Here is a 23,024-nt window from a genome sequence, read left to right as displayed (position 1 = left end):
AGATGAGCTGAGCAGCAGAACTGAGGAAAGACTGGAGAGGAGAGAAATGGGAGTTGGGGAAGCCAGATAGGAGGAGGTTACAGTAGTCCAATCTGGAGATGACCAGTGAGTGTATGAGGGTTTTAGTGGAATCCTGGGTAAGAAAGGGTCTAATCTTGGAAGTAATTCAAAGATAGAAACAACAGAACTGCGAGAGGTTCTGGATATGTGGTTTGAAGGAGAGGGATGAGTACAGGATAACTTCAAGGCAGTGCACTTTGGGGCTAGAGGAGATAGTTGTGCCATCAACTGATAAAGAAATGGTGGGAAGTTCGGTTATGTTGAAGGATGGGAAAATGATCAGCTCAGTCTTAGAAATATTAAGTTTAAGAAATCACTTGGACATCCAGGAAGAGATAGCAGAGAGACAGTTGGAGATATGAGTGAGGAGTGAGGGGGAGAGGTCAGGGGAGGTAAGCTAGATCTGAGTATCATCAGCACAGAGATGATAATGGAGGTCAAAAAAGCTGATGAGTTCACCTAGAGAGGACATACAGAGGGAGATTAGGAGAGGTCCAAGAACAGAACCTTGGGGAATACCTACTGCAAGAGGTAGTGGGGGGGAAGAGGAGTCATGAGAGGAGACAGAGAATGAATGGTCAGAGAGGTAGGATCATAGCTAGGAGAGGGCAGTGTCACATAGACCAAGGGAGTGAAGAATTTGCAGCAGGAGAGGGTGGTCCACAGTGTTGAGAGCAGCAAAGAGGTCAAGGAGAATGAGCAGAGATTAGTGGCCCTTGGATTTAGCAGCAAGGAGGTCATTGCTGACATTTGTGAGGGCAGTTTCAGTGGAGTGGGGAGAACAAAAGCTAGACTGAAGTGGGTCAAGCAGGGAGTGGGAGGAAATAAAGGTGGTAAGGCAGTTGTAGACAATACGCTCAAGGAGCTTGGAGGCAGAAGGGAGGAGACAGATGGAACAGTAGTTGGAGAGAGTGTTAGGATCAAGGGTAGGTTTTTTAAGAATGGGGGAGGCAAGGGCATGTTTGAATGCAGAAGAGTCAGTGCAAGATGAGAGGGAGAGATTGAGGAGGTGGGCAAGATGGGAACAGGCACAAGGAGAGAGGTAGCGGAGGAGACATGAAGGGATAGGGTCAAGCGGGGAGGTGGAAGGGGGCAAGGGCTGGATGAGGGCCATGACATCCTCTCCAGATACAGGGGAGAAAGATTGCAAATAAAATAATATAGTGGTCGCTCACATCAGCTTAATGATATTGCACAGGGGCTTGTAAAGGGCGGGGTTTACTCTGATCTACAGAAGAAAAGGGTATTCCCTCCAGCACACTGCAACAATATCAGCAAAAAATAGTTGCATAGTTGCATACATTTGCAAATATATGATTAAGCGCTGGGCCAGCATCAAGGCTCTTCTATACCATCATCCCTAACATTCGGGGGTTCATGTCTGAGGCATCTATACATCTATACTTTACACTTCACTATCACCTTCTTTCCCTTTTTCGTGTGATGCCCTGGGGATGGTCCTTGGCTAGATTTTTTTGGGGTGCCCTGCACCTCAGACGTGAACCCCTGAATGTTAGGGATGCCACTATAAAGGAGCCTTGACGCTGGCCCGGTGCTTAATCATATATTTGCAAATGTATGCAACTAATACCTCTGTATTTCTATTATCATGTAGGGTTCAAGTATTCTTTGCTGATATTGTTGCAGTGTGCTGGAGGGAATACCCTTTTCTTCTGTGGTAAAGGGGAGAAGGATGTCAGAGTCTGTAAAATGAATGGGGAGGAGTGATCTGGGAAAGGAGAAGGTGGAGAGCTGGTGGACTGGTGGGATATGATGTCCTGACATGGAATCAATTTTAAATGTAAAGTAGGTAGCAAAGTCAAGGGCAGAGAGCAAGGAGGGGAGGCAAGGAGGGGGTGGGCAGAGGAGGGAGTTGAAGGTAGTGAAGAGACGCTGGAGATTTGAGGACTGGGAGGAGATGAGGTTTTTGAAATATGACTGTTTAGAGAAGGAAAGGGCAGCACTGTAGGAGGAGAGCATAAATTTGAAATGGAGAAAATCTGCCATAGCGCATGATCTTCTCCACTGTCGCTTGGCATTTTGTGAACACTTTTGCAGGTATCTGGTGCATTTGGAATGCCAGGGTTGAGATGTGGATCTGCGAGGGAGAGTAGTGATCACTGGAGCAACAGAGTCCAGAACAGAAGTATGGGAGGTATTGTATAGGGAAGTGGCTTGTTCAGGGCAGGAGAGAGAGAGGATAGGGGATAGAAGTGAGTCAAGCAGGGAAGAAAAGGAAATGGTGTCAATAGCCTCAATGTCACGATTAGTGATGGTGGCCTTAGGAGGTAGAGGAGGGAAAGGAGAGAGGGATAGGTTAAAAAAGAGAAGGTGATGGTCAGAGAGAGGGAATGGGGAATTAGAGTATTCAGAAATGGCACAACTTGAGTGAAGACCAGGTCAAGCGAATGCCCACTCACATGGGAGGGTGAGGTCCATTGGGAAAGACCAAATGAAGATGTGAGGGTAAGGTGTTTTGAGGTAGAGAATTCTGTGGGAATATCAATTGGAATATTAAAGTCACCTAGAATAATGGGGGGAAGGTCAGAGGAGAGAAAGTGAGGGAGTCAGGAAGCAAAGTTGTCAAGGAATTTGGAGAGAGGGCCAGGGGGATGGTAAATGACAACTACTTGCAGGTGTACTGGTTGGAAGAGGTGTATAGCATGAACCTCAAATGTAGAGAAAGTAAGGGATGGTTCAGAGGGTAGGAGTAAGGGATGGTTCGGAGGGTAGGAGTAACCTGGGGACCGAAGACCGTAGCAGTGTGTGAGGAGGCTGTGGCAGTTGGAATAGTGCTGCTTCCTTCACAGAACATGTGGGCACTGTGCAATGTAAACACCCATAGATTAAGCTGATAAAAGCTTTGAAGTAGCATTTATCAAGTACATTCTATAAAAATAATATGCAGAAACTGATCGTTTTTTAACATACATGTACAATAGCAAATTTAGTTTTTTTCTTTTTTTTCCATCAATAAATTTTTATTGAGTATAATGCAAAATATTTATGGGGGTACAGAAAAAAGTAAAAAGGGAAACATACATAAAATAAATTATAAGGAGGTGGCAGTACATTCAAAGACATTAAGCAAAAACTGAACGCCACAATTACCAGAATAGATAATTAAATTAAAGTGTTTTGGTCCCCCTGTGGAATCTCATTCAGATCAAAAGGAGAGGCACTTCGAGGGATTGGACATGGTAGGGACAGGGGTGCGACCCCTCCATCTGTAACATAAAGATGCCAAGGATGCCATTTAACAATAGGGGATGAAGTAGCCGTAGAGTAATCAACCTCCCTCATCTCCATTTCAAAATGGGATTGTGTTTTAGTTATAACTTTGGCAAATGGGGAAGGGGAAGGGGACTTCCAATGCTAAGCTATAGTGGCTTTGGCAGATATAAGATTGTGGCCAAAAATGTACCGGTCAGATTTGGGAACAGAGATTGGATACCAGTGGAGAAGGGCGAGTGAGGGATCTAGAGTTAAAGTGAGACCTAGGACATCTTTAGTAAGAGTGAATACTTCTTCCCAGAAGGGGCGTAACAGAGGGCAATCCCAGAAGACATGGAAAATAGAGCCTTCAGTGACAGAGACGCCAACAGAACTTTGAGACTGTAGGCCAGATTTTGTGTAATTTAGAGGGTGTCAAATATAATCTATTTAAAAGTTTTACATACATTTCAATGTGATTAGTACATTTAGATATGGAGAAGGTAGAGAGATAAATAGTCTCCCATTGTGAGAAGGTGAAAGTACGTTGAAGATCTGTTTCCCACCGGAGTTGGGCAGGGGATTTAACTGTCGGAGCTATAGGAGATAGTAGGGAATACCAGAAAGATATAGCCCCACTAGAGGAAGGTTATTATATTTACTCAGAATTTGGTGTGGTGGAGTCTGGAATACGGTAGGGCCGGTGTTCATCAAAGCATACCAATGTGTAAATGGTGATAGAAAAACCAGGTTGGAGGTCCCAATGGATACTTAGTGCAGAGGTCTAAATACGATAGAATAGAGGATGAGGAAAAAAGCCTGCTAAGGACACAATACCCAAAGTCATCCAGTAGGACATATTAAGACTAGGTAAAACCTTGTTCAATGCCTGAATGGAAATATTTCTGGTGGGCAGGGTAAAATCAAAATGGGCCAGGAGATTATAATCCCAAACTCTTAAAGTATCCAAGATTGTTTTAGGGAATAGGGGGAATTGTGGTCGCAGTCTATGGGGTATCCTTAAAAGGACAGGAAGGGGAAATTGCCGGAGGAGAGCATGGCCCTGATTCAGAGCCGGACGCTCTGACCAGAGCGCTCGCTCTGAATCAGGGCCCACCTCCATTAATATGGAGCGTCCTCCTGGACGCTCGTATAGCTGTGGGTCACCACCCACAGCATATACGAGCGTGCAACAAGATGGTCGCGATGGTCTTGACCATCGCGACCATCGAAACTGCGAGCAAAAGCCTGCGGTTGGGTTTTTCAACCGCAAGGCCAGGAGTGATTTTGGCTCTATCAGAGCCAAAATCACTCCCACTGACATCACTAGTGATGTCAGTGGGGCCGGCTTCAGACGGTAGGCATTCCCTTGGGAACGCCTCCGTCTGGCAGGCACGCCCCCGGCACGCCCACCAAAGGGGGCGTGCTGTCAATCACCATCGACAGCACGCCCCCTTTGATGAGACACTCCGAGCGAAGGAAAGTCCTTCGCTCGTCGGGTCTCGCGCATGCGCACGACGGAGGGAGCTCCGTCGTGCGCATGCGCAGTGGGGACCATCGACCCACTTGTGAGCGGACAGCCGCTCGCGAGTGGGTCTGAATGAGGGCCCACCCATGTTCCAGATCTACCCAAGGTTTAACAGAAGGGGGGAGAAACCAGTCGCATATTTAAGAGAGAAGGGCCACTTCATGATATCTGGTCAGGTCAAGGAGATTAAGGCCTCCCTGAGGTTTAGGACGACCATACGACTATAAGCCATTCTATGGGCTTTACCCTTCCATACATAAGAAATCATCAAGCGGCGCATCTGTTGCAATAATTTACCTGGGATAGCATACGGAATAGCATGGAATAGATACATCAATTTTGATAACAGCATCATTTTGAACGCCGCTATACGGCCCAACCAGGAGATCTCTTGGCTCATCCAAGCAGTAGCTAGAGAAGACAATTGCATCAAAAGGGGAACATAATTTTCAGTAAAAACATAATTAATGGAGGATGGTATATTAATTCCCAGATAGGATAGGGAAGACTTCTTCCAAATAAAAGGGAAACTACTCTTTAATGAATGTAGAGAGAAAGGTGGAATATTAATGGGTAAAGCTTCAGTTTTTGTAACATTCAATTTATAGTAGGAAGCTGCACTTAGTTGTCTAAAATGCTGTGGAGCGATGGCAACGAAATCTCCAGGTCGGTGACAAACAACAAAACATCATCTGCGAACAGACATAGTTTGTGAGAGGTGTCATAGATAGAAAGCCCTGGAAACTCAGATGATTGGCGGATTTTTTGAGCAAGGGGTTCTATGGCCAGCACATATATTAGTGGGGAAAGGGGGCACCCCTGTCTGGTGCCATTGGAAATTGAGAAGGGTGAGGAGAGAAACCCGTTACTAAAAACACGAGCAGAGGGATCAGAATAAAGGGCATTAATGGACTGGAGAATGTCACCCCGGAATCCATACCTATATAAAACCTGACGCATATATTCCCAGTGGAGCCTGTCGAACGCCTTCTCAGCGTCAAGAGATAAAAGGAGGCATTCTAATTTATTGAACGACACCCATTCAGCCAAATCTAAAACCCTTCAGGTGTTATCGGGAGTCTGGCGTCCATTAACAAAACCCACCTGAATGGGGTGTAATAGCAAATTTAGTTTGGGTGTTTCTGGGATACAGGTATGCTGTGAGTTGGGGGTATGTTCGCATAGAGTGGGGGGGGGCAATATGGGGTGGATGTTAATTGTTACAGTCTGATATTTATATTTTGGAGATAATGGCCAGTGTGTATATTGTTAGTTTCTTTGTATTGATTTCATATTTGTTTGTTTCACTCCAGACTTCAATAGACAGGTCCACATTAGGGTGGCACCGGCTTTAAGACAGGTGCTGTGGTGCTTTGCCTTGCTCCTCTCCCTAGAGCTGGGTTTAACTTTATCACCATACTACACATTACCTCCTGGTTTCATGTTGCGTGGGCCTGAATGGCACCTTCGGGTACCCACTTGACTACAATTATACTGTATGGGGTTTTATTATCTGTAAATTATATTACTTAACAGGTCTTTTTTTGTTTTCTTTGAGTAACTGAATGCACTTGAGTTGCTCATTTTCATGCTTTATTTAATATGTATTGCTATTATTTGGTCTGTCATAATTTATAATGTCTTATCCTCCTTTTTCTAACATGTCTTTATTAGCCTTAGACTGTTCTATATTAATTATTCTACTACTGTACACTGACCATGTCTCCTGGATATGTTGCTTAAAGTATTTTTGCGGGTGTAAACTAAAAAACTCAATAAATATACTTAAATTATTTTATTTTTTTAGCTGATGTGTATATTCCTGAGCTTACAAACCAAGGGTGATATAATAATAATAATAATAATAATAATAATAATAATAACAGTGTATTTAATCACAAGTTTTAAATGTACAGATACAACAATATAAATAAACTGTATAAAATAACAATAAATAGCTAAAATCTCTCAAATAACCATATAACAGAAAGCAGTAAATATAATAACTGGTGTGTGCATTTTGTATAAACTGCAACATATAGCTTCAAGTGTGTTTCATGCTTGATACAATGTGATGGTGTATTAACCAATGGAAGGGATACCCTGTATATAAGGCAGGAAAAAATTAACAATATAAAGTCTGTTCATACTATATAAAACAACAGCATCTGGACCGTAATATGCTCATCACTGGTACCGTAATATGCTCATCACTGGTTTGTATAAGAGTGTACCCAGCTTTAGCAAGAAAGTCAATTTGGCTAAAAGGATTTTGATCCCCAGGAATTATGGACCTGATTCAGAGATGTACGCTAATGCAATTGCAACTGCATCTCTCACGGATCTCCGTAGCCAAAATATGCTGTTTCCAAAGCCCCTCCAAGCATAGGGACGCCCACTGCTGCCTTCTCATATCCTTCCGACGAGGTGCAACAGCATAAACATCGGTAACATCGATGCAGATCAGGCAGCCATGCAGCATTCGCTGCAAGTCTGACCGGCCACACAACACCGCAGCTCTCCTGACACGCAGAGAGCTCTCATGCTGTGAAGGAGATCACAATAGCTATTTTATGCACGCCCATGAAACAGCGTTTAAACTGTCAGGAACGCTAGCATTTGCCTAACCACCCTGTTACATCCCCCAAACGCTGACTAACTGTCACTTACTTTGCAAGTGGATCCTTAGGGCTTGATTTAGCAGTGCATGCAAGTGTACTGCTGAATGCAGATTCCCGATTATCGGGAATCTGCGCGTGCGCAGAACCCATTCTGCCAGTGAGTATAAAGGGATAAAGCAGTGTAATATGGAGGAATTGATGAAAGTGTTTGCTAAATTGGCTGTGGGGCAGCAGACCCAAATTCAGCTACTATATGCAGAGTTAACTGAAGTGAGGAAAAGTGGGCAGGAACGAGAGGTGTTACAGAAGCTTATTCCATCTGATGACATTGAAGCTTTTCTGTGCACCTTTGAGCATACTGCCTCACATTTAAATTGGCCTGAGGAGGAGTGGGCTGCCAGACTTGCTCCCTGTCTGACAGGGGAACCTCAGAGAGCATATGTTGATTTAAACGTGACTGAGGCAAACTCCTATCCGCACTTGAAAAAGGCCATATTAGACAGAGTTGGAGTGACTGGACCTAGCAAAGCTCAGGAGTTTCAGGAATGGTGGTTAAAACTGTCTGAAACTCAAAGCGTCCAGCTGGCCAAATTAGCCAGGCTGAGTAAGGAGTGGTTGCAGACGGATAAGAATTCTGCTCAGCATATAGTAGATATGGTGGCTTTGGACCATGCTGTAAGCTCCTATGAGCAGGGCCCTCTACCCTCTTGTGCTTCTTCTTACTCTACCTTCATCTACTTCTTACTCTCTACCAGGGCACCTAACACTTGGTTACTTTGCATTGTTGCTTATCTGGGTGTTATGGTCGCTTATGTAGCAATGTATATTATCCATGTCCTGTAATGTATTGTATTGTACTGTACTGTAAGTCACCGTAAATCAATCTATTTATGTACTTTGTAAGGCGCTGCAGAACACTGGTGGCGCTATATAAATAAACGATAATAATAATAATAATGCTGTGCGGGTACTAGATCGTGTGGTGTAACAGTGGGCTCTACAGTCTGATCCTCAAATGTTTGAGGAGTTAGCGGTAGTGATTGAACAGTACCTGACTCTTCGGAAGTTAAACAAAGCCAAACATGGATTCCAGCCAGTTCACAAGCCTAGAACCCAGGTCCCAGTTGTTAAAGCCAACAACCCACCTCCAGTTGGGTGTTTTGACTGTGGCGAGCCCGGTCATTTGCATCGGCACTGCCCAAAGCAGGGCGAGCGATGGTCTGTAGGACTGGAAAAACAACTCGACCAGTGGTCAGCATGGCTGCTGGAAGCACTTCCCCAGTGCAACCACCTTGTTTTGTTTGATGGTACGAGTGGATGGCTTGAAGGTTTGGGCCTTAGTGGATACTGGCAGCGAATTAACCATCATTTCTGCCAACCTGGTTCCACCTGGGGTTGATCAGGTGCTACCCCCGGTAAAGATTATATGTGTACATAGAAGAATGCCCCCGAGTGCACCTCCCAATAGTGATCAAAGGGCGATCCCTGAAGGTGATTGCCCCAGTAGCCGCCAGGCCATCCTACCCATTGATCCTAGGTTGGGAATTTCCATTGTTAAAAGAGGTGGTTACGTGGCAAGTTGACAGCAGAAGGTCCACATCAGAGGTGTCCCAGGAGCCAAGCTCTGCTGTTTCCCAAAGATGGTGGCTGTAATGCCCTCCTTGGACAGTGAGCAACCAGAGGGGAGTGAGACCAAGACACAGTGGGTTCCCACTGGCAAGGAAGTGTCCTTGCAAGACTTTGGCCAGGATCATCAGAATGATGGGAACTTGATAAATGCATTTGAAAATGTTGTAGAGATAAATGGTAGAGTAATCACGGCCTTACCAGCAGAAAGTTTACCATACTTTGCATTGAAAAATGATTTGTTATATTGTGTAACATATTTGCAGGGTGAGAGAGTAGACCAATTGTTGGTTCCCCCGGAAACATGAGCAGTTGGTGTTAAGGGCGGCTCATACACACCTGTGGGGTGGCCATTTGGGGGAGAAGAAAACTCTCCAGCGTATTCAGTTAATATTCTTCTGGCCCGGCATTCATGGAGCAGTAAAAAAGTATTGTCAGGAATGTCCGGTGTGTCAGAAGACAGCACCCTGGCCAGGGTTTAGGGCACCCTTGGTTCCCCTCCCTGTCATTTCTGTACCTTTTGAGAGAATTGGTATGGATCTGATAGGGCAGGTGGAAAAATCTGCTCGTGGGCATCAATACATATTAGTGGTGGTAGTTTATGCCACAGGGTACCCAGAGGCCATCCCGCTACGTAACATGAAATCTATCACTATTGCCCAGGAATTATTGATGCTATATACCCACTTGGGTATACCAAAGGATGTATAAATGGACCAAGGTACCCCTTTTGTCTCTAAACGAATGAAAGATATGTGCCGACTGTTAAAGGTGGATAGGATTACTACCTCAGTTTACCACCCGCAAACATATGGGCTCGTTAAATGCTTTAACCAGACCCTTAAAGAAATGATAAAAAGGGCGGTGTCTGAGGAAAAGCGAGGTTGTGACTTACTCCTACCCTAATTAATGTTTTCAGTGCGAGAGGTACCCACAATCCTCTATGCGATTTAGTGCCTTTGAACTCCTCTATGGGTGGCAACCTAGAGGGATTTAAGATCTGGTGAAAGAAGGGTGGGAACAACAGTTATGCCAAGAGCCTAACATCGTTCAGTTTGTGACCCAATTGTATGGCCATTTAAGGCAAATTGCGCCACTCATGAACAAGCACATGGATAGGGCACAACAGTATCAGGAAGTCAGTGATCTGTCTCTCCCTAGGCAGCTGGCTCCCTCCCTCAGTGGGCTGCACTCTGTTGAACGCTGCCACTTGGACACCAGATCCCTTGTACTGAGTCATGCCTTCTGCATAGGAACCACCTCTATGGACTTGTACTGAGTCGGCCCCTCTGTCCGTTTCAGTGACTGACCTCCGGTATTCCTGAGGACAGTGCTGCAGCCTCCCCAGGTGGCAGGAAGCACCACCGATAACCACACATAATGGTACCTGAACATCAGATACACCAGCGCTTTTGAAATGGGTCTTCTCTGGTGGCAGCTGTCCTATTTTGTTTGTTGGAAGGCTTGCCACCTAGCAACAGCTGGTAGGTTAGGAAACTTTCACTTACCATCTCACACAGGCTGGGGGAGGGGGCAGCGCTGGAGCCGTGGGTCAGTCAGGTTGTGGAGTCTCCTTCCCCTCTGCCATTTTCTCACAGAGTGGAGAGAAAATGCACTTCTAAAAAGAAGCACATAAGTGATGTTTCTTTAAGAGATGGCTGTTCAGGAAAAACATCATTCCCAGGTAATGCCCACAGCTGGAATACCTCTAAGGTTCGCAGCAGACTGCCTTCTCCTGCCCATGGCCGGTACACCTTCCCTGCTTCCAACAGGTATTATGCTCAACAGCGCTCTCATAAGTGGGCTAGTAAGCACTGTTCATTGTCCCCTGCTCACTCATATAAAGATAAGTCACCCCTCTGTGGACTGGGAGTCAAAGGAGGTCACGAGAACCAGTGCGTCCTCTCGCAGAGGTGAATACAGTGACCAGCAGATGGCCAGGGTAGCCTTAACAGTCAGAATGCCACCTTCTAAATTATATATGTCCCATTGGGCTCTGAGTGAGCGCTTCCAGGTATATTAGTTCGCCCAACTGGCCTTTAGAACCGCTCTCATTAAGGAGGATGAGATGGTTCTCCGCAACCATACTGGCATTCCAGACATTCCTTCCCTGTACGCTCCGGACAACCCAGAGCGACACTTTAAATAAATTGCTGAGAAAAATATAATTTAAAGTCTCAGACGTTATCGGCCCACTTTGATTTGTCTTAGACAAGGCAGAGAAAGAAGGAGTCTCTAGCTGCTCCCTAGACTCCCTGGTAACTTTGAAAATGCATTTTATTGGGCTACTTTAATGATTGACCAAACTTTCAACTTTATATCCAATACCAGCAGAATGCACTTGTTAGCTATTGCGGGTCTGACCAATCTAGCTCTCAGGCCTGTGGACGTTCCTAACCTGACAGACTCTGACCTGTTTGGTCCTGACTTTATAGACGAGGTGAAAGTCTGCTATAAAGCCCATAAATCCTTCGCAGATCTGCGGGGCCCCAAGCCTCCAAATTAACTCTTTTGTCAGGAGGGTAGTTCTGCCTGAGCCAGTAGTTCAACCCGAGATCAGCGAGGTGACTCAAGAGCACCAAGAGGAGGTTTCCCTCGGACACAAATGGCAATAGGTGCAGTGTCTGGCAACCCCAAATCCTCCAGAAATGACAGAGGATACGGTAAGTCGCTCATGTACAACCACTTCTCCCTGTCTTTCTCTAGCAATAGATGTCTGGAAGCAGATTACAACAGACAGGTGAATGCTAAAGATCATAGAAAAAAGTTTGTCCCACCCCCTTTTTCGGTTTCCACACCAGGGGTTTCTACACCAGGGGCCAAATGTAATAGGGTGAGAGTTTAGAAAATGTGAGAAAACTCACACATATTTAAACTCAGCCAATGTAATAAAGTCACAGAACATGCAAACTTGCATATTTTTCAGACTCTAAAAACTCTCAAGATATAAACTCTCATCCTGGTGTTTCCTGTTTTGAAAATACAACTCGGTCAATGTATTAGTGTGAGAGTTTTACTGCTAAACTCTCACATTTTCTAAACTCTCACCCTATTACATTTGGCCCCAGGTATTTCCCTGCACAAAGAACGACAGGCTTCTGCTAGACGGGGTCCTATCCCTTGCCTTGCAACAAGGCAAGAATGACCTAACGGAAACAGGACGGTTCCTACCAGCAAGTTTTAAATGTCAAATCCCTAAACCAGTACATAAAGCCTTGTTCCTTCTGTATGAAGGGCCTTGTAAACGTGCTTTTCCTGCTCGGCAAAAATGATTTTTGTATCAGAATAGATCTCAAAGAGGCCTTTCATACAATACAAGTCCACCCGAATCACAGGAGATTCCTGAGATTCCTCTGGAACGATGCGTTCTATCAATGGATGGTGATGGTGTTTGGCCTGTTCAATGCCCCTTACATGTTCACCCGCCTCATGAAGGCCATAGTGACACAGCTCCGTCAGAAGGGAGTCCGCTGTGTCATTTATTTGGATGATCTCCTGGTAGTCCACCCAGACAGAGAAGTCCTTCTTTCTCACAGCGACATCATTTTGTCTCCTACAGAATTTAGGTTTCATCGTGAACCTAGACAAATCAGTATTGACACCTTCTCATTCAATAATTTTTCTGGGGTTCCTCATAGATTCCCCTTCTTTCTCAATTTCAAACCCTCTAGACAAATGGAGAGACAAAACTTTGTAACCCAGGTCCTTCACGGACAGCTTTCCCTGAGAGATTTAGCCAAGGTCATAGGGAAGATGAGAGTGCTGGATCCAGGTTTTACCCATGCTCCCCTCATATGGAGACACTCTCAAAACCTTTCACCTCTCAATCAAGAAGGGTATGTTTGGTCAGACGTCATCCTCCTACCTCCCACAGTTCACAGGGAGATTCTCAGTTGGACAACCCTTAGCTACCTCATCCCAGGCCCCTTTTAACCACTCCCCTAGAAATCATCATTAACTCCGGCGGCTCTCTCACAGGCTGGGAGCATTCACAAAATGAAAAGCTGTAAGAGGAAGATGGTCTGCAAGGGAATCAACAGCCCACATCAACCTCTTGCAGTTAAGGGCTGTAAAACTAGCCCTATCCTCTATAGTTCCTTCAAATACTTGGGAGATCTCGGTTCAGCTTTGCCTGGACAACAGGACCGCAGTCTCTTACCTCTGTCAAGAAGCAGTAGACATCTAGAACTCAGCGGTGCATCGATCCATACTACTGTCTTCCATATATGTTCCAGGGGAGCTGAATGAGCTGGCCAATTTCCTGCCCAGAAAACCCCTCACATTGGATCGTGTAAGTCTCAGGCCAGAAATCTTCCTTTTCATAGTAAAGGCCTTCGGCCAATTGGATGTGAATGTCTTCGCAACCCCATCCAACGCACAGGTCCAGGACTTTGTATCCAAAATCTGAACTCAAAGTACCCTTCACATGGATGCCATGTCCTTTCCATGGACCGATCTCGTCCTTCCATTCGCTTTTCCTCCTCCCGCCATGCTACTCAAAGTGCTCCTCAAGGTCAAAGTGGAAAAAGTGTCTCACCTCATTCTGGTATATTCTGTCTGGCCTTCCATAATCTGGTTCCCCTTGATTACTCAACTCCAGAAGGGAAACAAACTTCCCCTAGGACTGTCCAGGGACTGTTTTCAGGAGACTTCAGATCTACTGCAAGGGCTCCCACAATGCATGTGGATAGTGACATTATTCGGCTGCTAGCTCACGCCAGTCTCTCAACCTCTGCCAAGGCCTTGATAAATGCTTCCCTCAGGCCAAGTACAAGGTCTAGATACCAGTCTATCATAGATGAGTTTGTTTCATGGCGGAACTCACATGCTTCAACCTCGGGTTCCCATTCCGAACTCAAATTGGCAATAGATTTTCTTACCACTAAATTCGAAACAGGCCTAGCCTTAACCACGATATGCTCAAATGGCTCAGCCCTGGTGCTTTTAATCCATGGCCTTACAAACAATAAACTATACCGTATGTTGCTCAAGGGCATTTTCTTTTCCAGGCCATCAAGCCCATGCTACTCTTCCACGTGGGACATTAATCCTTTCTTAAACTTTTTAGCTACTATCCCTTCCTCTGTCCACATTTTCTGCCTCTCACGGTAGTTTGGCTTCTTTATTGGCCTTGGCTGCCAGTGGCGCAGAGCTTTCATTGATTTACACTCAGAGCCATGGATGACCCCCACATCAGAGGGGTGTCCTTGAATGACAAACAAATACCAGTTCTATTTGAAATCCCCTGGTGGAATTCGACCTTGCCAAGGACCAATCCGATCCCAACCTCTGCATAGTTGAATGTCTATCAACTTACATCACTTTCATGGCACCGATTAGAGGCGTCATTTCCAACTTATTTATCACGTGTCGTATACGCCCTTTCGCCCCGCTGGGCCTTCTAAGATCAGGAGCCGGAGTATTTCTGCCATGCTTAGCTTAGAGATAGACACCTCTGTCTTCAAGGGTCACTCCCTATGCGGAGCAACTGTTACTTCGGCTGCCGCTAGAGGTCTTCCTTTGCAGTCCATAATGCAAGCTGCACGTTGGTCTTCCACACGTATCTTTGTTAAATATTATTGGACACTCAGTGGATAGAATTTCTTAGAGCAATTACCAGGTATGTGGTAGTCTGTCCACCAGCTGTTGCTAGGTGTCAAGCCTCCCGACAAACAAACACTATTTTGCAGGAATCTATGATCTGCAAACTCTCTTTGTTCTGGGAAATAGGATTGCCACCTAGCAACAGCTCTCACCCTACCCACCCCTTTTACCTTGCTAGGTCTGTTGGTTGTGTTCTCTAAACTTGAGTATTTTTATACCTGATCTATCTCTGGTTCCAGGTGCTCCGAGAGGACAGAAGAAGCAGCAGGCCCAACCGCCTAAAGAACAGAAATAACCTAGTCCTTCTCTTTGGACGTTCCTCCAAGTTCATGGAGTTGTTCCTGGTCCAAAGCAACATAATGTTCCCTCCTTCTACCCATTCCCAGTTGGTCTCTTAACATGTTTATGTTCGAACTTACAAAGGTTTCGAGTAAACTTAGTTTTGTGCATCTACATGGTCTCCTGTCTCCTTTGTCGGTAGGGTACAGGAGTCAGGTACACCTCAGTCTCGTTGTTCTACTCAGGATTGCCATCTGTAAGCCAAAAAAAAAAATCTGATTTAGGGGATGGGGCTAAGCGCTAGTGTAATCTGCACACGCACATGTGACCAGCGTATGTGCGCGACCTGCCGAGCTGTGCACATGTCGTGCGCGGCGGTAACGCACATGCGCAGTGCAGAGGAGCCCCGACCACAGCCCGCTGATGACCGATCCTTAACCTAAAACCTGCCTGGGAAAATTACCTAGACAATGGTGAACGCATCACAAACAGTCATTCTCATTTATAAGAGATATACAGTGACGTATCTATAATGGGTGCAGTGTGCGCGGGGCACATGGACCCCCGGGTCCAGGGGGGCCCCGAACCGCACACACTGCACCCATTTTTTTGTTAAACTTACCTGTCCGTGGTCCCGCGTCGGGTCTCAGCGCTGCTCTGAACACTGGAAAATGGCCGCCGCTGTAGACTCCGGGCACGCTCTAGTGCCCGGAGTCTACTAAGGCTCCGGTGGCTGGCCAGCCGTGTCAGTCGGCTGCCAGCCACCATGGAGAGAGGAGGGGGCCCCACACGGTGAGTGCACACGGGCCCCCTCTTCTCTTAAGATGCCTCTGGAGATATAGATAGATAAGTCATTTTTGTGGTGTGACCAGTGTGTGTATTGCATGTACAACTTTACTGAATAGAGGAGCTCTCCGTCCAGATATGACCAGAACTAAGTTTAAATGTTTATTTGACATACCACCCCTTCCAGATACAGTATAGTTTTGATAATAGTCAGCTTTAAAAAAAAAACACCAAATGATAGAAGAAGAAGAGTACTGAATCTCCTACTGTGATGTTTTGAGCCAAAACTATAAATAAAAAGAGAAATGTCAGGCTGGGCATCAGAAAATAAGTTAGATTATAATCACTGCAGGGCATATTGTTCAGTACTGGCTTTTGACAAATGTATCTCACCTATCTCCGCTGATGATCTATTGTGTGACTGGAATGCAATGTATGCTGGTCATTGTCATGGCCACTGTCAAAGAAGTGTCTGCTGGCTGGTAAGAAGATTGCACTTTTATGTGCATCCGATTTTGTTTACAGTCTGTTGTGACTTTTCTTCATCTCTTAGATGGTCCGTATAATGTATTTTCTTATCGTAGATGCTCACGCTATACCAGGGGTGGGGAACCTTTTTTCTGCCGAGGGCCATTTTGATATATATAACATTATTCGTGGGCCCGGTGCAGACCACGTCCCTATGTGTGACGTCACACGGGGCGGGGCCACAAATGCCGGTGATTATAGCAATGCCCGGAGCATCCTGAGGATGCTCCAGGAGCAGTAAGGGCAGCAGTGTGACCGTCTGACGCTCCAGGCAGCACTGCTGCATAGATTCTGGCTGCAGGGTGCCATTCTAGGCACCCTGCTAGCCAGATGAGGCTACCAGAAAAAACCCGGAGGGCCAGACCAAATGATTCTGCGGGCCTTATACGGCCCCTGGGTCTGAGGTTCCCCATCCCTGCTCTATACCATACTTGCCTACTTTTGAAAAAGCATTTCAGGGAGACTGTGAAAGCAACACCTATGAGCGTGGCATTAAAGTGAGGTGTGTCATGAAATTGACTTACATCCAAATGTAAATGAGCCCAAAGCAGTTAGTAAGATCTATTTGTTGATGAAAAAACACTGATACTTCCCAGAAAATGCATGTAACCATAGGATCATTGGGCCTGATTCAGAGCCACTCGTAAGCGGCAGCTCGTTCGCTCCGAGCGATGTTTGCCCAACTGCGTATGCGTACGGATCGTTATACGCATGCGCGAACCAGTCAGTGGGGTCGAAATTCATGTGCTCGCAAAATAGCGAATGCCTGCTAATTTGAGTGACAGAATGAGGCGTATGTGGGTGGTAACAGGGGAAGGGGCTTGAAAACGGGGAGTGGAATTCCGATCGCAGGCGTGCTTAAAGGTCAAAACGGGCGTTTTAAGGGAGTGCATAATTAATCCAGCAGCGTCATTGACCACGTCACTTGGTTTTTTTTAACTCAGAACTGCTCGCAAAATAGTGGTTGAAAAAACCAACCACAAGAATAGCGAGCAGTTCATACGCTGGTCGATGTACTCGATTAATCTAAAAAATAGCGGACATGACGTATGGTGCGAGCGGCCAGGGGGCGTATCTTTCAAAATTACAACCGCATGTTTTGCTCGCTCGTTCAGACTTAGAGGCGTGAACAGACCGCAAAGTGCGAACGGTTCATTTGAATAGCCACCCCTTTTTAGAAAACGAACGACCGCAAATAGCGAGTGGCTCTGAATCAGGCCCATTGTTCCTTATAACCAATGCAGGAAAATTTTACTAATGATCCCATTTGAATATATATAGCTCTGTTTTTTTTTAATATAACAGCTACATAATGGGGGTAAGATGCAATCAGGGAGATTGCTAGGGGTAAATTTACTAAGAATCGAATTTGGGTGAGTTCGCAAAATCATGCAAGTTTAGCATATTTTTCAAACTCGCAAATTTAGTAAGACTAAACAGGAGTGAGTTTGGAAGTTAGTTTTCTCTTCTCACTGTTAAAACTCATGTGAGTTTGCAAACTCGACTAAACTCACCATCGGCCAAACTAGGAAGTACTGTACATGAAAAAAAAGTTGGAACTCGCAAATTTACAAAGAATCGAGTTTACAATCTGGGGTGAGATTGTAACAAATTCACTGATAAATTGATATTTCAAATAGACCACCTCCTGAGCTGTGAGTTTGACAGAAACATAGATACATCAGTGTGATTTGTGTATGTTTCTGCCTGAATACCTAATATAAAGTCTTTTTTCATTTTAAAAAATGACGTAGTGCCCCCCAAAAGCCTAACCTGCCCCGGACTTACCAGCCAGTCCTGGTTCCTAAAATTACGGGGAACAAAATGAGTAGGTAGTGTCTCAGGAGTGCTTCCTATTTTTTATATACTTATTTCAATAGTCCTTATGTAGCTTGTCACTTTCTTCAAAAAAATCCTCTTCCAATACTCGATATTTAAAACGCAAAGAAAGCACAAAAAAACATATGTGTAGAATCGTTAAATTGCTGTAAAGGTATAGTTTTCTATAGAAGCAGTTCAAAAGAAGGATCAATCTTTTCTTCTCAATTAGAAGGTATAATTACGTACCATACTCACATAAATTATGTATGGTATATGACATATAATGGTTTCTTTATAAACAGATTTCTACCGATAATCCATATGGCACAACATACAGCAAATAGAATTTCCACGTACCCTACTCACATAAAATAGAGTGGGATCAATCATATAAAGGTTTCTTTTCTCAAATTAATCACGTACCACAACTCACTTCAAACAGATGCGGCATCAACATATCAAGGTTTCTTTATGTCCAGTTCTCCAAAAGACTCCAAAAATATTACTTGCTTAGTAATTGTCAATGTTTATTAAATATACAAAAATTAAAATTAAAAGGCAATTTGCCAGTCTTATATGGAAAACATCCAAGATAAGGGACAGTTCACACAAACTTCCAGGTATAGTTTTTACAAAGGTGTGTAATCCCATGTTTTCTCCGTGGCCAAAGCTGGTCAGGCCAAGCCAGGGATCTCAGGGGAGATGGGGACCCCCCCAAGAAAGGGTCCCCATCCCCCGAAACCCCAGGCTTGATCTGAAGCCCGGGTCTGTTGCACGCAACGCTGGGCTATGGGTACGGGGGTAATAAAGGGTTAATTTGTTTGCAACTATTGTATTTTACAGTGGAACTATAGGTGCCAGCATGCCTGCCCTTTGGCACTTGTGGAACTACAAGTGCCAGCAGGCGTCCAACACCCGTACCTCCACTGTAAAATAAATAGTTAAATAAAGACAGTACATACACCGTGACAAGTAGAAGTTTATTACACACCTACCCACTTACACATACTTACCTTCTGCCAGGTGATCATGTCCCCTTGTCCAATGTAGAAATCCATAACGAGTACCTGCAATAAAGATCCTGTACTCACCTCCTCCATCGCGCTGGTCTCCGTAGCATCCAGGAAGGTCTTTGCAACAAAAAAAAAAAGCGGACCCGAACCATTTACTAAGGTTAGCGCTGTATGTGTGTGACCACATACAGCTCTAACCAGCTCCCGACTGATCAGTGAGTCAGGAACCGGCAGCCAGAGCGGATGCTCACACAGACAAAAAATAGGCGCTGGACTATAACCACCTCAGTGGACCAGGATAAATGTAGGGAGTGTGTAGAGGACCAGGAGATTAATTAGTATAAAGAAGCCGTCATAGAGGTGGAGGAATCTGGACCCTCCCAACAATTACCAAGAAATCGAAAGCACAGATAGACAGGCGCTAAAGATACTAATATTTAATAAGAAGACCACAGTAAATAGTAAAATTAAACACTCAAAAAATGAATAAAAATACATATAGGATAGGAAATGCTAAAATGACATATTAATGGGATAATGAAAATAAAAATAAAAAATAAAGAATAAAAATATATATATATAAATAAATTAGAAAATTACTTCAACTAAGACAATAAAAAATGAATAGGAAAATAAAAGCAATACTTGTTGTAATTGCATACAATCTGCACCAAGCAGAGAATAATAAACCTGCAAGATAAATTGTAAAAATGTAGCAACAATGGCAGTGTATAGTGGCTCCCCACTTATCTTTCACATGCAGTGGCCTCACAGTAATCCACGGAGGAGAGACAAGCCGCCGATGTTTCTAAGGCGGAGAAACGCGTAGAGAGAAGGACGGGACGTGAGACCGCAAGCCGGGCAAGTGAGTCACTGACCACTCTACACTGACCACTTTACACGGAGGAAGAACAGTAACGCTGCACGCTGCACACCGACGGGTGATTGCACCGGAGCCGATCCCTCTCCTCCATGGATTACTGTGAGGTCACTGCATGTGAAAGATAAGTGGGGAGTACGGTATGACTTATGGTCACAACTGGATCGTGAGTGACAGACCCTATAAAGCATGCATGCTTGAATGTGCACTATTCTAAAAAAAATTTTTACATTTTTATTCTCTGATATATTGAACAGAGCTGTCTGCAGCTGTGCGGTCTACACGTATTAGGAGTGGCTTCAAATGTTAGAAACAGCCAATGCTCCTAGATGAACAGTCTATAAGCCCAGCTCCTAAGGGCTCAATTTATATTCTAACTTTTTTTCAGAATATCACTGGACATCAACAGTCCCCCTAAAAATCTGTTGTGCCACATAGGCTGGAATACCTTTATTATGGTGTACTAATTAACATTCTCCTACAGTCTCAGATGTGTGAGAGACATTAATATATATATATGTCTACACGGACCATCTAAGAGCTATGTAAACATCAACACCTTTAATGTTATTTGTGATTGTTTATATGCAAGCCATTATACACTGCCATTGTTGCTACATTTTTACAATTTATCTTGCAGGTTTATTATTCTCTGCTTGGTGCAGATTGTATGCAATTACAACAAGTATTGCTTTTATTTTCCTATTCATTTTTTATTGTCTTAGTTGAAGTAATTCTCTAATTTATTTATATATATATATATTTATTCTTTATTTTTTATTTTTATTTTCATTATCCCATTAATATGTAATTTTAGCATTTCCTATCCTATATGTATTTTTATTAATTTTTTGAGTGTTTAATTTTACTATTTACTGTGGTCTTCTTATTAAATATTAGTATCTTTAGCGCCTGTCTATCTGTGCTTTCGATTTCTCAGAGAGGATGCTGATTGGCTCTGACTCCTGACTCACTGACCAGCCCAGGTGAGAACTGTCAGAAGCCAGAGCCAATCAGCGCCAGCTCTACAGTTAGATAATAAGATAATACAATTAGATAATAGCTAGAATCTGATTGGTTGCTATGGGCAACATCTCCACTTCTAAAAATCCGCACTTTAGTAAATATACCCCTTAGAGGTGTAACAGTGACTGACAGACAGCCAGGAATGTATTATAGAGGAAGGCGAGGTGTGTTGCAGCATAGGACACATACATGCAACTCAGCCAAAACAGACCATCATATAAAGTAATAATTTTCACTCTATCCCATTCCCTACCAATCCTAATTTCTTGACTCTGGCATGGCCCAAAAATAAACATATCCATATAATATTCCAGGATGACTTGTCCCGTCTCTGTATATAATACAAGTGATATGAATACGCTGGGATAGATATGTCTTTATGCGTCTATAACTATGTCTATAAGTAGGGTGGTCGAGCGTTGCCGTCACCCTGGCCGCAGGTCTCTGGGGGCAGCACCGTCGATGCCCTACAGCACCTGCATTTGGCTTTTAGGGTGTCTGGATCTGCACCCTGCAGTCTGTGGCGCTATAGCAAAGCTACCCGGGCACACACCCTGTAGCCTGTACAGCCGCCTGATGGTTCCTAAGGACATTCCGGGCTGTACTGTACTTCCTGATGTAACTTTCTGATGTTACTTACAGCATCTCTACCTCAGTTCTCTTTCTTCATCAAATTTGCCTTGTCCATACAAACCACATTAGCACCATAAATGAGCCTGGCTCTCTACCGTGCAGTCTCAGAGGTTTTCAATCCTTTCTTAGTGTGAGTACCCATGAAGGGGATGTAGTCAGCTTGCCTCCACACGGAATGCCAATGGACTATATCATGGTGCCGGAATCCCGACAGCAACCGGTATCCTGGCTCCAGAATACTGACCGCAGGCATGCGAAGGAAAGCATGGGGGGGGGTTTGGTTTAGGGGTTAGGCACCGGGGAGTGGGAGATTAGGATCAGGTACTAAGGGGGGAGGTTAGGGTTAGGCACCAAAGATGGAAGGTTAGGACAGAGAGAGGGTGAAGGTTAGCATACCGACCAACAAATGTCAGTTTATTAACCCTGTTGGGAACCCGGCGTCGGGATTCTGACCACTGGGATCCCGGCTATCGGCATTACATACCCATCCCCCCGTCAAGGCATATATCGTATTGTGTTAGCACTATAGTCAATTCTCCATTAGACCTGCTTCCCAATAGTACTAATAATAATAACACAAATATGAACATAAAGCACACATACAAAATATAAAACTACAATAATATAAACAAAGCAAAGAGTAAATATTTAATTAGATATTTGGCCTTGATGTGATAATTAGGAGTGTCTAGTACCCGCACAAGAGCAGTTTAATTATTTACATATTATATACTGCACCCATACATATGATCTAGTAAATATTTTTATATTTGATTTCTCATGGGAGGTGCACCCTGATAATTAGGAAGTCAGATTTCTGGGCATACTTTAAAATTTAAATACATTTTGGAAACTAATGCCGAGTACACACTGACCGACATATCGGCCGTACAACTGAACGGCCGATATATCTTGTGAGTGTCGGCCATTGTGTACAGACGATATGTCTGTGAATGTTGTTGATCATAGACATATCATGTCGACTGTGTAGCACAGCCGATTCCCAATACATCTTCCACCCATACACTTGCTGCAGAGGACGACAGTGAACGCCCGTACACTTGCTGCAAAGGCCGACGGTGACTGACAGCTCAACTGGACAGGCACATGTAAATGCCTGCCCAGTTGTGATGTCAGTCGCGACACATCGGGCCGGCGATTGGTAAATGTGTATGCACTTATCAATCGTCAGATAGGACATCGGATCGCCTGGATGGCCGATCCGTCATCCTAGTATGTACCCAACTCAAGACTAAGGCCTGGGTACACACTGGAGCAATAGGCATTCGTTCCGACATTGGAATGAATGCCCGTGAACAGTGATTGTGCGCCCACGCAACGATCACCGTTACGTCATTCATTAAGAATGCACTGGCCACTAGCAATACTGCTAGGTTTGATATGCA

The sequence above is a fragment of the Taudactylus pleione genome, unplaced genomic scaffold (assembly GCF_031769625.1).
Source record: "Taudactylus pleione unplaced genomic scaffold, aTauple2 ptg000198l, whole genome shotgun sequence".
Lineage (NCBI taxonomy): Eukaryota > Metazoa > Chordata > Amphibia > Anura > Myobatrachidae > Taudactylus > Taudactylus pleione.
Note: the sequence above shows the minus strand (reverse complement) of the source record.